Raw genomic sequence first — 18,928 nt, 5'->3', positions numbered from 1 at the left:
TTCAGGTGGACCCTGAAGGAGGTCTCAGACACAGGTGGTAAAAGTACACACTGTCTGTACTGAAGTAGAAGTACTACTGTTAAAAATACTCCAAGTACTAATTCAACTTCTTTACTCAAGTAAAAGTAAAAAGTACTGGCTGTGAAATGAGAGTAAAAAGAGCTGATTGAAGAACATTTCTAACACATGTGTCTATACAAAGCTAACTGAACCATGTGCTGCATCAACGTGATAATAAAATAATATTATTCACTTTGTTTCTAATAAATATTCCCAGCTTGAATCAGACAAGTTGAACATGAGCAGAGAAAAAGAAGCAAATCCAAATATTCCTGTGTTCAGTTTTCTCCATTTACAGGCCGACTGTGCCTCTAAACAGGAACATGAGCAGGAAGAGGCTGAAGTGGATTCAGCAGGTGGAGGATGCCTAACATCAGCTGGAAAGATTTACTGTGACGTTTGTTTGCTGTTTTCGCCTCGTGCACGAGAACATCACCAAATAAACTCCAGACAGTTTTTAATATTTCACTGTTCAAGAGCAAAAAGACTGACGGACTGTGTTTAAGGCCACCTCACAAATGTCACACATGAAATATTCAGTGTTTATTTGCTGGTTTGTTGGCAGCAGCTCCTTAAAGTCTGTCACACATCTGTTTGACCGTCTCCAGTTAATCTGAGACACCAGTTAATCTGCAACAGCAGCATCAGGCGGCTCAGCTGATCTCTGGTGTGTAGCTGCTGTGCTGCGGTCCCATTCCTCAGTGAAAGCAACAGCAGAACAAAAACTCTCTCGATCCACATGTTTGAAAAGAAAGCTTTTAAACAGATGGACACACTCAGGAAAGGACAAAGAAATAAGTAAGAAAAAATTAGAGTAAAGAGTAAAAGCAGGAGCAACTGAAACAGGCTGCATGCTAGCTGACGCATGCTAGCTGACGCATGAGCACTAGAACTGTTCAACTTCATTGTTATGATTTTAGCACCGAGTTACATGAAATCCTGCATGAAAAAGAACAACACAGCGATCACAGACATGTTTCTGCCAACAAACCAACATTAACCCAGAAAAGCCTCTAAAACAACCTGCTGTGGTTTGGGGTAGATTCCTGAATTTACCAGGTGCACCTGAAGGCAGCACAACTTAAACCGTAAATAATGATGTAGGTGCGCAAATCCTTTTCAAGCGTCACAGCATCAGATGAGCCGGCTTACCTTTGTTGCACTTCTACACCAAGTTTTACGCTCGCGTTTCTTCGTTGCTGATTTTTGTTCCACAAACCAAAAGAACAAAGATTCAACCTTTAATATATTTTCATGTGTGTTTCAAGCACTGTGACATATCACACACACACATGCTGAGTGTGTCACTGATAAAGCTGTGACACAGCAGCTCACTCAGTCCAGTCCAGGTAACAGACTCACCTGTTAGCAGCAGCTCTGCCCTCACAGAGCTCAGCTGCTTATTTCAGTCAGCAGGAAACATTAATATTATGGACTACAGCCGTCTGTCAGGGCCGTTCAAGGACACAACGTCACACACAGGTTTAAACTGTTAGACTCATGAATACCCACAACGTTCGATGCACATTTCTCTTTAACAGGAGCAAACGGCCTGATCAGATAATATAAGAACTCATAAAAGCTCATTTATGTAAATCTCTGCTTGGACCAGTGAAACAGTCTCACACTGATTAAACACCATCACTACTTCAGTAATGACAGAGGGGCGTAGGCGTGCTCGTGGGACAGCTTCCTCCAGCTGTGGAAACCAGATGTGGAAGCAGACTCCCTGATGTTGCAGTCCAACACCAGTGTGAGCAGAGAGGACTCAGCTGCTGGGCGGAGCTTATCTTCCTGTCCTGTTCAAATCCAGCATGAAACTCTTCTTATGTTCCCTCTTCAGTCTGATCCTGTCTAACAAACATCACTGTTCACCTCCTCCTCCCTCTGTGACTCCTTCATGTCCACTTTACTCCTCAGTAAGTCTCCACAGCTCCAAGCCAGCTCTGCATTCAGAGTTAGTCCACGTTCTCACCTCCATCTTCAACCTTTCCTCAGCCAGAGTGTTGTGTCTGTGCTTCCACAGGCCCCGCTGGTTTACAAACTTGTTCCTGTTAACGGAAACAAGACGAACAGCTTTTACTTGCTAGCAAGGGAGGACCGCTCGGTGTGTCAGGAAAGCACTGAATCCACCCACAGACGACCTTTTACTGAACACAGTTACAGTACACACAAGCACCACCCATTGTAACCCCCCTATGGTCAACAAACATAAGGCCCTATGTGTGTTTGTGTTTGGGGTGCGTTTGTGTGACCTCCTGCCCACAAAGGATGATAAAGCAGGAAGCTTACTAAGCAGCAAACAGAGCCCTCACATAGATGTGCCTATAAGAAAACACTGCAGCCTCCCCACCAACAAACTGGCTGGAGAGGTGGTCAGAGACAAAGGAACGTCTTTGATCAGGCTGCTTCAACCAAGACTTACAAATTTAAGTAACACAATGACAACATTTAACAACTTGACTCCAACACAGAGCACTATCCCCACATGCTTCAAGACCACAACCATCATGCCCCTCCCCAAGAAAAGCCCAGCCACTAAACGCCTGCAGACCAGTCGCACTGACTCCCATCATTGCAAAGTGCTTTGAGAGAGTGGTGCTGGCCTACATCCAGAGCAACATCCCAGACACTCTGGACCCCCTGCAGTCTGCCTACCGGCCCAATAGGTCCACATCAGACGCCATCGCTGCTGCCCCTCACTACTCCCTCTCCCACCTGGAAAACAAAGACCTCAGGGTGCTTTTTGTTGATTATAGCTCCGCCTTCAATACAGTCATCCCTCACAAACTCATTCCCAAGATCCTCAGCAGCTTCTACAGCTGCACTGTGGAGAGCACACTGACCAGCTGCATCACTGCATGGTACGGCAGCACTACTGCTATGGACCAAACGCCTGCAGAGAAGATGATCAGGACCCCGCTGCCCTCTGCGGAGCATCCACCATCGCAGAGTCCAGAGGAGAGCTGCCTCCATCCTCAAAGACCCCACATCCCCCCAACACGGCTGTTCACACTTCTACCCTCAGGACGAAGGTTCAGAAGTTCAAAATCCAGAACATCCAGACTCAACAACTCCTTCTTCCCACTGCTGTCAGACTCTTGGACAGCTGACCTGTTTTAACAGTAATGTTTGTGTTACACACTGAAGGACGACAGGGTTCATTCAGGTGCACATGAAGATTTATTGCGCTGAAACACAGCAAAACAATTCAGTGTTACTGGCGGCTTCCATTGTAATAACTGGCCTGCGTTACTTTTGTAGCATTACGTGTAATGGCCATGTATTAATCAGCCCTTAACACACAGAGAAAATGACCAGTAAACAATAGACAACATAACATGTACTGGCTGGTCTATTTCCTATAACTTTAACTGAAACCAGCTAACAGTTTCCTTTCACCTTACTGATGGAACAACACGGTTACAGAGATTAATGCAGGAGGCTAACATGACTTAGCTAGCGCACAAATGTTACTAGCATTACCCACAGATAACGTGAAACAACTCCCTTATTCGCTCACATTAAACACCATATAAACAAGAATTACACTCCAAACATGTTAAATAAGCATCAACTTTACATAAATGTATGTAGTTCTCGTATTTTGCTCTCACCTGAAACACAGCAAAACAATTCAGTGTTACTGGCGGCTTCCATTGTAATAACGGGCCTGCGTTACTTTTGTGAAGGATTATTTTGCCAGTTACCCGTTTGGCTGAGCCGCCACTGCCACCTACTGGCGAAACTAAATATCGCCCTAACATCACATCAGGTGGGAGCAAATGAGCTTTTCGCTCTGTGTTATGATGCAAACTATTGTCACAACAAATAGCAAAAAAAGATGATGGGGGGTGGGCACGAACACATAAGGAACACATCTGAGACTTGTTCTTAATGCTCAAAATACTCAGGGTGCCACATTTGCACATCAGGTCATCTTTCATATCAAGCTCATAGCTCCTTTGCACCCCTTTGTGGGGTGGCTGTAGCTCAGGTGGCAGAGCCGGTCAGCCACTAATATGAAGGTCGGTGGTTCGATCCCAGGCTGCCTCCTGGCTGCATGCCAAATATCCTTGGGCAAGATGCTAACCCCGTGTTTGCCTACTGGTGGTGGTCAGAGGGCCCGGTGGCGCCTGTGTCCGGCAGCCTCGCCTCTGTCAGTGCACCCCAGGGTAGTTGTGGCTACAATGTAGCTTGCTATCGCCAGTGTGTGAATGTGTCCTTAGGGACTAGAAAAGCACTATACAAATTCGGGCCATTTACCATTTTGTGTCATTAAGAGGACCAAACATGGACCTGCTGACCCCAGCATCACTGACATGGAGAGGGGTCAGTGAATACCTCATGATGCAGTATTTCCTGGCTGTGATTGGTTTGTGTTCTGCTCACAGATTGTGAATGTATGATAAAACCTCATGAAGCATCGCCCTCCAGGGCTGAGATATACATCTAACACTGGAGGGTCACAAGCTGCAGTTCCTCTAACATCCAGCAGAGGCTCCAGCAGCAACATGCTTACATACAATCACTGACTGGCCCCTCGACTGAGTTTAATCCACTAGAAGCCCTGTGGGACGTTAAGTCTTGGTCCAGGTTGAAGCTCAGACTGTCCAGGAGCTCGGTGATGACCCGGTCCAGATCTGGGAAGTAAAATTACTGTAAAATGTACTAGTCATCATTTTTTTCACCATGAGATTCAGTGTCTTTGAATTCAGCCTCTGTAGCTTCATAGTTTTATTACCATCATCATAACATCAGAAAAATCACCTGGAAAAAGATAAAGATAAAGATCCATCTGTAGTCTTTTGCTTATCCTAGTCAGGGTTGCAGAGGGGGCTATCCCAGCTAACGTAGGGCAAGAGGCAGGGTACACCCTGGACAGGTCAGCAGTCTGTCACAGGGCTGACACAAAGAGACAGACAACCATTCACAAACTCCACAGAGACACAAACAGGTGGTGGAATCAAACTCAAGACTTTCTTGTTGTGAGGCCACCATGCTGAGCTTGATGCTCTGAACACACGTGCACACACACACACACCTGTCCCCTGACACCAAAAACAAGTACACACAGCCAGCTGTCAATAACTCTGCCAACTTCCTGTTTCCTCCTGCAGAGCCCGCCCATCAAGGAATCTACAGCTGTGTTTATCAAGTCCACGTTTCATCTCATAAGTTGTCCTCTGACAGTGAGTACAGCAGGGGGCTTAAAACACAGCCTTGAGGCACTCCAGTGCTGAGTGAGATGGAGGGGGAGACTTGTTTTCCCACCCTCACTGATTGGGGTCTGTCTGTGAGGAAGTTGAGGATCCACTGACACAGTGATGAGCTGAGTCCCAGATCCGTCAACTTGGTGAAAAGCTTAGAGGGAATTATTGTGTTGAATGCTGTAGTCCACGAACAGCATCCTAACATAATTCCCTCTGCCAGTGTCCAGGTGACTCAGGGATGTGTGGAGCAGGTGAGATATGGCATCGTCTGTGGAACGATTAGTCCGGTAAGCAAACTGAAGTGAGTCGATGGTGGCAGGAAGTGAAGAAGTGATGTGATCTCTCATCAGTCTTTCAAAACACTTCATCACAATTGAAGTCAGTGCTACTGGACGGTAGTCATTGTGGCAAGCGGGCTGTTGTTTCTTTGGAACAGGAACTATAATGGACTGTTTGAAGCACGTGGGAACCACAGCTTGGGCCAGGGAGAGGTTGAAGATCTCCATGAACATCGGTGCTAGCTGGTCAGCGCAGGCTCTCAGGACCTGGCCAGGGATTGCATCTGGTCCTGCTGCCTTCCTGGTGTTCACCCTCCTGAAGGTGTTCCTCACGGCATGCTCTGTGATGACGAATGCATTTTCTTCACTGGTGTACTCCGAGCGCGTGCAGCTGTTTGTAGTTTTAATTGCTGTGGCGTCAAAGCGAGCGTAAAACGTGTTCAGCTCATCAGCCAGTGAAGCATCGGCATTCATCATTGAAGAAGCTGGTTGTTTATAGTCCGTTATAGTCCGCAGTCAAATAGATGACTAATACATAAAAGTAATACATAGATGAATAATGATGATGAGTTATGATGCGTAATCATGGGAACAAGTGGGTTTACAAACAGGAGCAGCTGATTAGCATTAGAAAAGCTGAAATAATACCTCAACTGAAGCCAATTGTACTAAATGCACTATATGTGCACTGTTACAAAAATGTTTTTCTTTCTATTGTTTTCTATAATTTTAAGTTAAGCAGGACAGAGTTCTTTTAAAGAAAGATTTACTTATATTCTCAAAAGTTAAGCATGACAGGCTTCTGTTTAAGAAAGAGGCCTGTTTTACTGTGTTAATGTTGTCATGTTGAGCTAAAAATAAATGGCTAAATGATCATTTGTTTCCCATGTGTTCATATCACAAAGACTACAATATGCATCTACTTAAATCAACTTCAAGTCAAATGGCTAAAAAAACAATTTCACACACAAAAAAAGCTACAAAATTCACCACACTGGGAAGGGTGAACTGGGTTGCCCGGCCCTGGCCACGAGGTGTCCCTTATTTATTTTTCAGGGAGTTGGCAACCCTAAACTGAACTCTCAAACACACAAACAAACCCATTAAACACCTGTAACTCTATCAATGTTGTACTGTTAAAGAACACTTTACTGTCTAAGGGATTAACAACTTCATTTTAAAAATCGTGCGGGCAGCTATTCAAATTAGTCACACCGTGGGATGTAAGGAGCTCTCTGATTCTCCAAAAGTTGATTCTGTTCATCTGGACGTAGCGTTTTTCTGGGAGAAACATTTCATCATCATGCAGGTGACGTCTTCAGTCTCAGCTGACTGCAGGTTCCCCCAATCTTATAAACAGTACATTTGCATAATGACTGAAACCAGCCCACTGCAGGAACAATGGGCTGGGAGGTCAGTTCCTTAATCATAATTATGCAAATTCTCATGACCATTGATCAACAACCACTGATCAATGGCCATGAGTCCCATTCACAGAGAGTTGGGGAATGGCTGCAATCACAGCATTGTAAGATGGCGAAAGATGTACTCTTAGGTCCCCTCCTCGATTCAGAGATGGTCTAATTGTTATTTACTAACTAACCTTAAACGACTGTTCAGCACAGAAATGAAGCCCAACAATCATGTTCACAGTCCCGTGGTCTCAGCCTCAGATACTCAGCTAATCAAAGTGATGTCATGACAAAAATGGATGACCAACAAAACATTTTTCTCCTTCATTTCTGTCACACAAAGCTGTATGTAACGTTTCTCGCAGTTAGTATCATGGTTGCTAGGCAACCTGAACAGCGCGACGAAGGCTAGACCGTCCCATTTCACAAGCCTCTCACTTCCGCACTTATCCTACTTATAGTACGTGTACATAGTACACGTAGTGCGCGTACTTCAAGCGTGCAGACCCTGAATTGGGACACAGCCACAGTATCCAGGAGGCTCCTTCCAGCTCACCTGTCCCCTGACACCAAAAACAAGTACACACAGCCAGCTGTCAATAACTCTGCCAACTTCCTGTTTCCTCCTGCAGAGCCCGCCCATCAAAGAATCTACAGCTGTGTTTATCAAGTCCACGTTTCATCTCATAAGTTGTCCTCTGAGAGCCACCTGCTGTCTGTCACAGTCTGAGGTAAGAAGAAACAGTAGATGATGAGATCATGGGAGTATTGAACAGTGTTGTAGAGCAACAACAACAACAACAACAACAACAACTAGCAACTCTTCTCTGCAGCCTGATATCACAACAAAGCGTGCAAAATACACCCGAGTCCATCATGTCAATATCACGCTTTGCTTCTCCAAACTGTGAATTGACAAGCATGCAGAAGATGCACTAGACGATATATTCAATGCCAAGAAGTCAGCAGTGTCCAAAGAACGTATGAAGCACATTCCAATGTCCTTCTATGCCAGAAATTGTTAAGCTAGGCAGCTAATATATATTTACATGTAAATGTGTTCATGCCTTTCCAGCGATTATTTTCTCTGTTATAATTATTCTTTCTTTGAAATGAAATACCTCCATCTGCTGTTACTGCAACCTACTGCAACCTACTGCAGAGCATCAGCTTGCACCACACAACTTTTGAACCCTTTGGCTCCTGCTTGCAGAGCTGCTTCTTATGTGAAAATCAGTCGACACCTTTGCAGCTGAGAATGAAGCGTTCAGCCTGTTTGGACCTTCAGAGAGAAGTGATGCAGTCAGTCTGATCTGTGCGCTGTCATGTCTCTGCAGCCTCACCACAGACGGGAAGACGCTCAGCTGGTGGAGTGTAACCTCGGCATTGGTGCAGTGAAGAGGGAGGAGTTTAGGGAGGAGATTACTCGATATTTAGAGTATTTGTCATGTTCCCCCTCCACTGTGTGGATTCCTGCCTGGCTTAAACTTCGACTGCTCTGCTCATTAAACTCTGTAACACTAAACCCACCTCTGACTACGAGTCTTCCTATAAACCAAGAGACAGAGGAACAGGTCTGAGGTGAAACTAACACTGATTCACTGTCAGAACAAAGTTTGTTTAAGTTGAAGAGATATTTCTCTTATTAAAGTTCTGGTTTGGTCTTTATTGAATGTTGATGTTCAGTTAACATGATATTTCCCTTTGTCCAAACACCTGCACTAAGATCAGTTTTCTCTGAGTCAATGGATGCATTCCAACACTCCATGTTTCAAACTACCTGCTAAGTTTTTACCTGTTGATTTACAAAAGCACTCTAAACATTATGAGACACTTGAACTGATGAGAGTGTGGTTAAAGTCCTCTGTAATCACTTGGTGAGGTTGCCGTGCTTCAGCCTTCAGGATTATTATAAATTAATGTTTACTGGAGGCAAACTGGATAGATGGAGGGAATTTTACTGCAGTCACAGAAATCCTAAACAGAATCAGAATCAGAATCAGAAAGGGGTTTATTGCCAAATGTTGAGCAGGTTTACAACATTAGGAAATTGCTGCGGTGCTTCAGTGCAAACATAGTGTCATAAATAGCACTTAAATAGACATGAAAAAATAAAAGTAGGAATAAGAATTAAAAGTGCTACGTAGAAAGATATGTGCATGAGATATACATGAGATATATACATGAGAATAAGAATTATGAGTGCTACGTAGAAAGATATATACATGAGTGCAGGTGGTGATCAGTGCCAAACATGGAATGATGCAGTGACACAGCGTAGGGTCATGTGTTAGTGGCGGGGACAGTCATATGGTTATTGTTCATGTGTCCAACAGCAGAGGGGAAGAAACTGTTCTTATGGCGAGAGGTTCTGGTGCGAATGGACCGGAGCCTCCTGCCTGAGGGGAGCAGGTCAAACAGACTGTGTCCAGGGTGAGAAGGGTCAGCTGAGATCCGGGCTGCACGCCGCAGAGTCCTGGAGGTGTACAGGTCCTGCAGAGATGGGAGTCTGCAGCCAATCACCTTCTCAGCAGAGCGCACAACACGCTGCAGTCTCTGTTTGTCCCTGATAGTGGCTCCAGCGTACCACACGGTGATGGAGGAGGTGAGGATGGACTCGATGATTGCAGTGTAGAACTGCATCATCGTCCGTGTTGGCAGGTTGAATTTCTTCAGCTGCCTCAGGAAGTACATCCTCTGCTGGGCTTTCTTGATGACGGAGGTGATGGTGGGCTCCCACTTCAGGTCCTGGGTGATGGTGGTACCCAGGAAGCGGAATGAGTCCACAGAGGTGATGGGGGTGTCAGTCAGGATGATGGGGGGGAGTGGGGCTGTGTGCTTCCTGAAGTCCACAATAATCTCCACTGTCTTCTGGGCATTTAGCACCAGGTTGTTGTGGCTGCACCAGGACACCAGACGTTCAACCTCCCTCCTGTAGGCAGACTCATCCCCGTCCGAGATGAGCCCAATAACGGTGGTGTCATCTGCAAACTTGATTAGCTTGACAGACTGGTGGGTGGAGGTGCAGCAGTTGGTGTACAGGGAGAAGAGCAGAGGAGAAAGAACACAGCCCTGAGGGGAGCCGGTGCTGATGGTCCAGGAGTCCGAGACATTCTTTCCCAGCCTCACATGCTGCTTCCTGTCCGTCAGGAAGTCAGTGATCCACCGGCAGATGGGATCAGGCACATTCATCTGGGAAAGCTTGCCTCGGAGATGGTCTGGAAGGATGGTGTTGAAGGCAGAGCTGAAGTCCACAAACAGGATCCTGGCGTAGGTTCCTGGGGAGTCCAGATGCTGCAGGATGAAGTGTAGGGCCATGTTGATGGCGTCGTCTACAGACCTGTTGGCTCTGTATGCAAACTGCAGGGGGTCCAGGAGGGGGGCCGTGAGGGTCTTGAGATGCGAGAGAACTAGGCGCTCAAATGACTTCATGACCACAGATGTCAGAGCCACGGGTCTGTAGTCATTTAGTCCAGTGATCCTAGGTTTCTTGGGGACAGGGATTATGGTAGAGGACTTGAAGCAGGCAGGCACATGACATGCCTGCAGTGAGGAGTTAAAAATGCCAGAAAACACTGGGGCCAGCTCGTTTGCACAGTGTCTGAGGGTGGCAGGAGACACACCGTCTGGGCCGGGAGCTTTCCGAGCATTCAGATTCTTAAACTGCTTCCTCACATCTGCTTCATGAATATGAAGAGTTGTGGTGGGAGGAGGTGGTGTGAAATCCTCTTTTGTGTGGGGTGAGGAGGGGGGTGTTGTAGGTGAACAGTTTGAAGGTGGTGATGGCTCTATGGAGGGGGGAGAGGTGGGGGAATGAGTGTCCAAAGTGCCTCTATTGTTGGGGCCGTTGGAGGTGTGAAGGCTGCCTGATGGCTCGTCAAAACGGCAGTAGAAGTCGTTAAGGGTGTTGGCTAAGAGCAAGTCATCAGTGGAGTGGGGGGTTTTAGGCTTGTAGTTTGTGATATTCCTAAAACCTTTCCACACAGAGGCCGAGTCATTCTCTGAGATCTGCTGCTGCATCTTCTCAGAGTGCTGATGTTTAGCAATGTCCACTTCTTTAGTGAACCTGTACTTGGCCTCTCTGTAGCAGTCCCTGTCTCCGCTTCTGAACGCCTTTCTCTTTTCCAGCCACAGCTTTTTGAGTTTAGGGGTGAACCAGGGTTTGTCATTGTTATAACTCACCCTGGTGCGTGATGGCACAATGCTGTCCTCACAGAAGTGGATATAGGAGGTGACAGTGTCCGTAAACTTGTCCAAGCTGTTAGAAGCAGCCTTCATTGTGTCCCAGTCTGTGGTCTCCAAACACGTGCGAAGCTCCTCCACAGCCTCGTTGCTCCACAGTTTTTTAGTCCTCACGACAGGTTTGGAGAGCTTCAGCCTCTGTCTGTACGCGGGGATTAGGTGGATCATGACGTGGTCAGAAAGTCCGAGTGAAGCGCGCGGCACCGCGCGATAGGCCCCGCTGATCGTGCTGTAGCAGTGGTCTAATGTCCTCTCCTCTCGGGTCGGGCATTTAATATACTGCTTGTATTTCGGAAGCTCATGGCTCAGATTGGCTTTATTAAAGTCCCCAAGAGCAATGATGAGAGAGTCCGGGTATGTCCGCTCCATGTGGAGAATCTGCTCTGCGAGTGCGCACTGAGCTGCTTGCGCATCCGCGTCTGGCGGGATGTAAACAGCGGCCAGGATGAATGAAGCAAACTCCCGCGGAGAATAAAACGGTTTGCAGTGAATAAAAAGATATTCCAGAGAGGAAGAGCAATGCTGAGCAATCACTGTCACATCTGTGCACCAGCCACTATTGATGTAGAAGCAGACCCCTCCACCTTTGGACTTACCGGAGAGAGCGGCCTGCCGGTCCGCGCGCAGCAGATGGAAGCCCTCCAGCTTGAGCGCGCAGTCCGGGATGTCCTCACAGAGCCACGACTCCGTAAAACATAAGACACAGGAGGAGGCAAAGTCTCTGTTCATGCTTCTCATCAGGGCCAGTTCGTCAATCTTATTCCCGAGTGAGCGTACATTAGAAAGGAAGATCCCAGGAAGAGCAGTTCGCAGTCCGCGTCTCCTCAAACGCACGAGTGCGCCGGCTCGCTTTCCTCTCTTTCGGCGTCTCGCTTTCCTGGTCAGAGTCTGCAGTAAATCTGCCGCAGATGCGACAAATATTGGAAATAAATCCACAGGCGTTGTAGTCCTGTAGTTAAGGAGCTCTTCTCTGGTGTAAGAGTATCCAGAGGAGTGCCCAGACACAGAAGAAATGCACAAAAACAAAACAAAAGTAACGCACTGAAGCACCAGGGCATCCATACGCGGCGCCATCTTGGTTCAAAATAAACAGGAAGGACAAAGTGGAGATTACTCCAAGATGTGACAGTTATGGAGTGTATGCACTTATAAACTCAATCGATATTTAGTACTTAAGATAAGATAAGATAAGACTTTATTGATCCCACAACAGGGAAATTTTTGCATCACCTCAGCTCAGGTACAGATATCAGAAGGAAATACAAAAATACAAATAAGTACAATCGATGAAAAAAGTAAGATAATACACTATATACAATGGTAGCATACACAGTATGTGATTATGGATATAATTGGAAATATGGAAGACATAAACTATATAGCTTGATATAGCTATTGTACCACTACTATTCCTATTTATAGACATGTACACACACACACATGTACACACTAAATATACATATGTATACATAGACAGACATATATACCTGCACATGTCCGTACACATGAAGGTCCATTATGCATGAAGTGGTGACTGTGGATGTTCACAGTGTCCAGTGAGTCATGACATCGTGATTGAGGAGTTACAGAGTCTAACTGCTGTTGGGATGAATGATCTGCGAAAGCGCTCCTTCCTGCAGCGAGGGTGTTTCAGTCTCTGACTAAAGGAGCTGCTCAGCCCACTCACAGACTCATGCAGTGGGTGATGTGGGTTGTTCATGATGGATGTCAGCTTTACTAACATCCTCCCCTCACCAACCACCTCCACAGACTCCAGGGGACATCCCAGCACGGAGCTAGACCTCCGCACCAGTTTGTCAATCCTGCTCCTGTCCCTGTCCGTGCATCCACTCCCCCAGCAGGCCACTGCATAGAAAAGGGCAGATGCTACCACAGTGTCATAGAATGTCCTTAACAGAGTCCTGCAGACTCCGAAGGACCTCAGTCTCCTCAGCAGGTGGAGTCGACTCTGGCCCTTCTTATACAGGACGTCTGTATTTGTAGTCCAGTCCAGTTTATTGTTGAGGTGAACACCCAGGTACTTATAAGACTCCACTATCTCAATGTCTTTCCCAGACAGATACACCTGTCAAGCAAATGTAGGAGTGAAGTAAAAAGTACTTTGTGGTAAAAGAAGTTTGGTGCAGGGGCTGGACACAGAGGTAAGTGACGGAAGTGACGGGGAAAGGTAAGCGACCCATGTTGTAGGTGACGTCAGACGCCGGAGATTTGGCGGGGGAAAAAAAGCAAATGGTAGCATAGAATTTAACAAAGTTTCTTTAAACTTCAGTATTGCCAAATAAACTAACCAACTGTCATATAACTAACAACATCTGTCCTATCATCTCTAACACCCTGGAGGACAACGAGGAGAGTTTAGACGCTCTCCAAGAATACATCGACCGGTGCTTCCAAGATTTAGTAATGAAGAAGGCCCAGAGCGCGTCTTCCCTGGCAAAAGCTGAGACGCCGTCATCTAAAAGATATCGCCCGGCAGACTCCCTTCGCCTGCCGGCAAAGATATCGTCGACATCCTGGAGTCAATCGATAGGCGATTGTCCAGTTTTGATGCAAGGCTGTCCCTGGTGGAGATCTTACACCGGGAATTTAAATCTCTAAAAGAATCCCTGGAGTTCAGCCAGCGGCAGGTGGAAACACTTGCTGCGGAAAACGCCACGCTACGGGACTCGGTCAAATCTCTAATCGAAAATGTGACCCAATTAAACATAGAAAATAAAAAAATAAAAGAGACCGTTATAGATTTACAAGCCCTTAGCATGAGAGATAATCTGGTGTTTTCTGGTATTCCAGAGTCTGCCGGAGAGGACCCGGAAACGACCGTGAGAAGCTTCATTAAAATCCACCTGAAGCTGCCGGAGGACACGGTGAAAAACATAGGGTTTGATAGAGTGCATCACATAGGGGCTCCGAAGACAGGAAGCGGGAGACCACGTCCTATTGTAGCCGAATTCGGCCACTTCAAGCAGAAGGAGCAGGTGAAGAGTCGCGGCAGAGAGCTGAAAGGAACGGATTTCAGCGTGAACGATCAGTTCCCCAGAGAGATCCTGGAACGACGCAGGGTCCTCTTCCCAGTCCCACGTAGTTTTATCCAGAAAGGCTCCCGGGCTGTCATCGCCGTGGACCGGCTCTACGTGGACGGACAGCTCTACCGCGACCCTGGCATCACTCCATGGCTGTATTGACCGCACATCAGATAAGAATCCGCTACACTATTCTCTTCACTCACACTCTCTTGTATTAACTTTTGCTTAACTATGTAATATCAGTTTGCTAATTTAGTATAACGTCACCGTCACTCTCCGCTAACGCTTTAATTGGAATGTTTCCATTTTTATTTCTTTTTCCCTCTCTCTCTCTCGTCGTGCACCTTGCTCTTTGGTTTATTTGCTTCTCTTTTCTATCACTGCGTTGATCACCTGTTTCCCTATCCATCCACAAGCGACACTGTCTATTTCTACATGCTCACTCTGCACGATCACACACACACATGCGTTTAAAGGCAACACATTTACAACAGCCACACAGCGCACACAGATATAGGACACATGCACACATTTGCTCATATTAGTTATTATGCACACACATAGTCAGACCTATGGAGCTTCTTGCCGCGCATTTTCTTCTCTTTACTTACAAAAAAAAAAGAAAAAAAAAAAAGATGTGTTTCCATTCTCCTTACCCGTCTAAGCGAGACATACAGCGTACATCATTAGCCACAAACACACAACTATGGGCATGCTAAGATTTGTCACATGGAATGTGCATGGAGCTGGCTCTAGGGAAAAAAGGTTAAAAATACTTAACCAACTTAAAACATTACAGGCAGATGTTGTTTTATTACAAGAAACCCACATGCCTGTCACAGGTTTGAATAAACTTAAAACACCTGAGTTTCCTAATGTGTTCTCAGCCTGTTATAATTCTAGACAAAGAGGAGTAGCAATTCTAATACATAAAAATATTAATTTCACAGTACTCGATACAGTTATAGATCCAGAGGGCATATTCCTAATCGTCAAACTATCTATACTTAACCAAAAGCTAGGTATTGTAAGTGTATATGGTCCAAATGTTGATGACCCCTCATTCTTCCACGGTTTTTTAGTGCACTCTCCGAACACCTAGATTGCACACTCATTCTTGGGGGAGACCTCAACCTGGGACTAAATGAAGAAATGGATAGGCTCAATACAGCAGGAACTCGGCGTAACTGGCAGTCCACAAATATAATCAAACAGTATATGAGCGACTTTGGTCTTTGCGATGCATGTGTAACATAGTTAAATAGAGTTGAAGTTAAATCCCGCTAAATGGGACATTGGCGCCACCTACTGTCGAAAAAGTCACCCTGCAATATTCACAAAGGGCAAGGGATTCTGGGTAATCCTCAGAATAATGGAGGATTCCTGCGAGGTAAGGAATGCGCAAATGTCGTGGGGAGGAAAAATCATATCGCAGGCTGTTAAAGTAATACAGTCCGACCCGATTATTTTTGTTGTTTATACATCATTTGTTGCGGGTCATTTCTCCAGTCTTTATGTTGAACTGAGTGCACGTTTATGTGAGATTTCTTTATTGGGAGGAGAGGAAACAAAATGGGAGCATAGTTAGCTAACTCTGTTGTTGCTTTCCCATTTAGATTTTGTGCTGATTGCCCACGACATTAAAAAGAGAGCATTCTAACCATTGCCTTTTTGTTGTGAATGCAGGTATGTGACTGTGCCACACTGTTTAGAGAATTTACATTGTTTCATGTACAGCTTTAAAATATATTTCTATATTCCTTTCATTTGGGAAACTTAACATGCAATGTTAATGGTGTTGAAGTTTTTCTATTTTGGTTGTATAAATTTACCACTATACGATCACACTGCAAGTGGAAATGTAATCCTCAGAATAATGGAGGATTCCTGCGAGGTTTTGTGCTGATTGCCCACGACATTAAAAAGAGAGCATTCTAACCATTGCCTTTTTGTTGTGAATGCAGACCAGAGAAGACACTACACAGAGGTCACACATGGCGCTCCCTTCACCCCAACAGTAAGGAATATTCTTTCTTCTCACATGTCCATCACTCTTACTCTCGTCTGGATTATTTTCTGGTCAGCAGCTCACTGCTGAGTAACATTACAGACACTGAGATTCATCCTATAGTTGTCAGCGATCATGCTCCTGTATCTTTAACATACAGATGAATAATACTACACCAAGAAAAAACTGGAGATTTAATACATCACTGCTCAAAAACGAAGAGTTTATCAAATACTTTAAAAAAGAATGGACTCTATATTTAGGCTTTAATGACATTCCTGGAACATCAGCATCTGTCCTCTGGGAAGCAGGGAAAGCCGTGATGAGAGGTAAAATAATCTCTTTCTCATCACATAAGAAGAAAGAAGAAAACAAAAAAATTCAGGAACTAGAGAAAAACTTCAAATCCTTAGAAAAAGCCTATGTGTCACACCAAGATCAAGAAATATTAAACAAAATACGCAAGACAAAACTAGAATTAAATGAAATTATTAATAAAAAGACTAAATTCTTAGTACAAAGACTTCGCCTGCAAAATTATGAACACGGTAACAAATCCGGACAATTTCTTGCTAACCAGTTAAAAATCAATAAAGAAAAAACAACTATATGTGCTGTTAAAGATTTATCTGGGAATACAATATATGATCCTAAAAAAATAAACAAAATTTTTAGGGATTTCTATGAAACTTTATATACACCACAAATAAACCCATCTAAAAACGAAATTGATCAATTTCTCGACAACATAACTCTTCCAAAATTATTAGACACCCAAGCAATGGCACTGGATTTGCCACTGACGCCAGGTGAACTCCAGGAAGCTCTGATAAGTATGCCCAATAATAAGGCTCCAGGTCCAGACGGCTTCCCTGCAGAATTCTACAAAGAATTCTGGACAATTCTGGCACCAGTTTTTCATAGGATGTTGCAGGAAATCAAAGAAAATGGTAGACTACCACCAAATATGAACTCTGCAAATATCAGTCTCTTACAAAATCCAGGCAAAGACCCTGTATTTCCTTCAAGCTATCGTCCAATATCCCTTATTAATGTAGACCTTAAAATAATCTGCAAAGCTCTCTCAAAGAGATTAGAGAAAATAACCCCCCTCTTAATTCATCCTGACCAAACTGGTTTCATAAAAGGTAGGCACTCATCAACAAATACACGTAGATTACTTAATTTAATAGACTACTCATGCAGTAAAAACATTGAAACCATAATATTTTCTTTAGATGCAGAAAAAGCATTTGACAGAGTTAACTGGAAATTTTTATTTGCAACTTTACATAAATTTGGTTTTGGACCCTCTTTCATAAACTGGTTAAAATATTATATAACTCCCCAACAGCTTGTGTCAGAACAAATGACCAAACATCCTCCAGCTTCTCTCTTCTGAGGGGCACCAGACAGGGATGCCCACTCTCCCCTTCACTGTTTGCAATTTTTATTGAGCCACTAGCAGCAGCAATTAGACAGGCTACAACAATTAAGGGCATAAAATGTAAGAATATAGAACATAAAATCAGCCTTTATGCAGATGATGTGTTACTTTTTCTCCAAAACTCATAAACCAATATTTCTGGGGTAATAGCATTGATAAATTCCTTCTCAAGTGTCTCAGATTATTCAATTAACTGGTCGAAATCAACAGTTCTTCCGATTAATTGCTCCTTCCATAATTCTTCTCCTTCCCCACTGCAATGTGGAAATATAAAATATTTAGGTATTAATGTCTCTCCTAAACTTTCAGAATTAACTAAATTAAACCACATCCCACTTTTAAAGACAGTAGAAGGCGACGTGGCTAGATGGAAATATTTACCCATATCACTCATGGGAAGGGTCGCCGCTATAAAAAATGATGGTCTTGCCAAAAATAAACTATTTATTTTCAATGATCCCAAATAAGCCATCATAAGATTGGTTCAGATCTCTAGACTCGTATTTTTCTAAATTCCTTTGGAAAGATAAACCCCCACGTATCAGCTTAAAAACACTACAAAGGACCAGGGATAAAGGAGGATTAGATCTGCCTAACTTTAATCACTATTTTTTAGCCAACAGGCTTCAGTTCATCTCTAGATGGTTTAAACACACCCTCTTAGATGAACCTTGGATAGATGTAGAACAGGCACTATGTAATAACCTAGAAATTTCAGACCTACCATTTATCAGCTCAAACATCAAACAACATGAATGCTTTAAAAGCATCAACGTTTGAGGTCTTCACTCACCCCGGTTCTGTTAGCCGTCAGGGCTGGGGGACTGGGAGGAGGTCCTGGCCGTCGGACTGGGGTCTGGGATGCGGGGCCTCGCCGCTACTGCAGATAAGGAGGTGGTCCGCTTGCCTCCACCCCAGAGAGAAGGGTTACATGTCCTGGGTCTAGTTGCGGCTTGCCCCTCTGAGGGCGGGGGTACCTGGACCTGGGATATAGAGTATGTTTTGGCAGTGCGACTGTCTGTGCAGTGTCTATTTGTGTCTGTCTACACGTTGGTTGAGTGCCGAGTATTTGGTGGTGCATACGGGGTGGGAATGCACATCTGTGTCCGCGTATGCCTGTTCGTCTGTGTCTATATGTCAGGTTGGGTCTTAGACTCAGCCTCTCTGGGTACATCTCAGGCCCTCTAAAGTACGGAGGCCTATCTCCCCTCACCACACTCCCTG

Source organism: Aulonocara sp. 'chitande type north' Nkhata Bay, linkage group LG3, assembly GCF_057382095.1.
Source record: "Aulonocara sp. 'chitande type north' Nkhata Bay isolate Kocher_YH1m ecotype deep benthic linkage group LG3, A_spYH_male_GT1.1, whole genome shotgun sequence".
Classification (NCBI taxonomy): domain Eukaryota; kingdom Metazoa; phylum Chordata; class Actinopteri; order Cichliformes; family Cichlidae; genus Aulonocara; species Aulonocara sp. 'chitande type north' Nkhata Bay.
The sequence above is the reverse complement of the archived record's forward strand: the minus strand, read 5'-3'. Positions refer to the sequence as shown.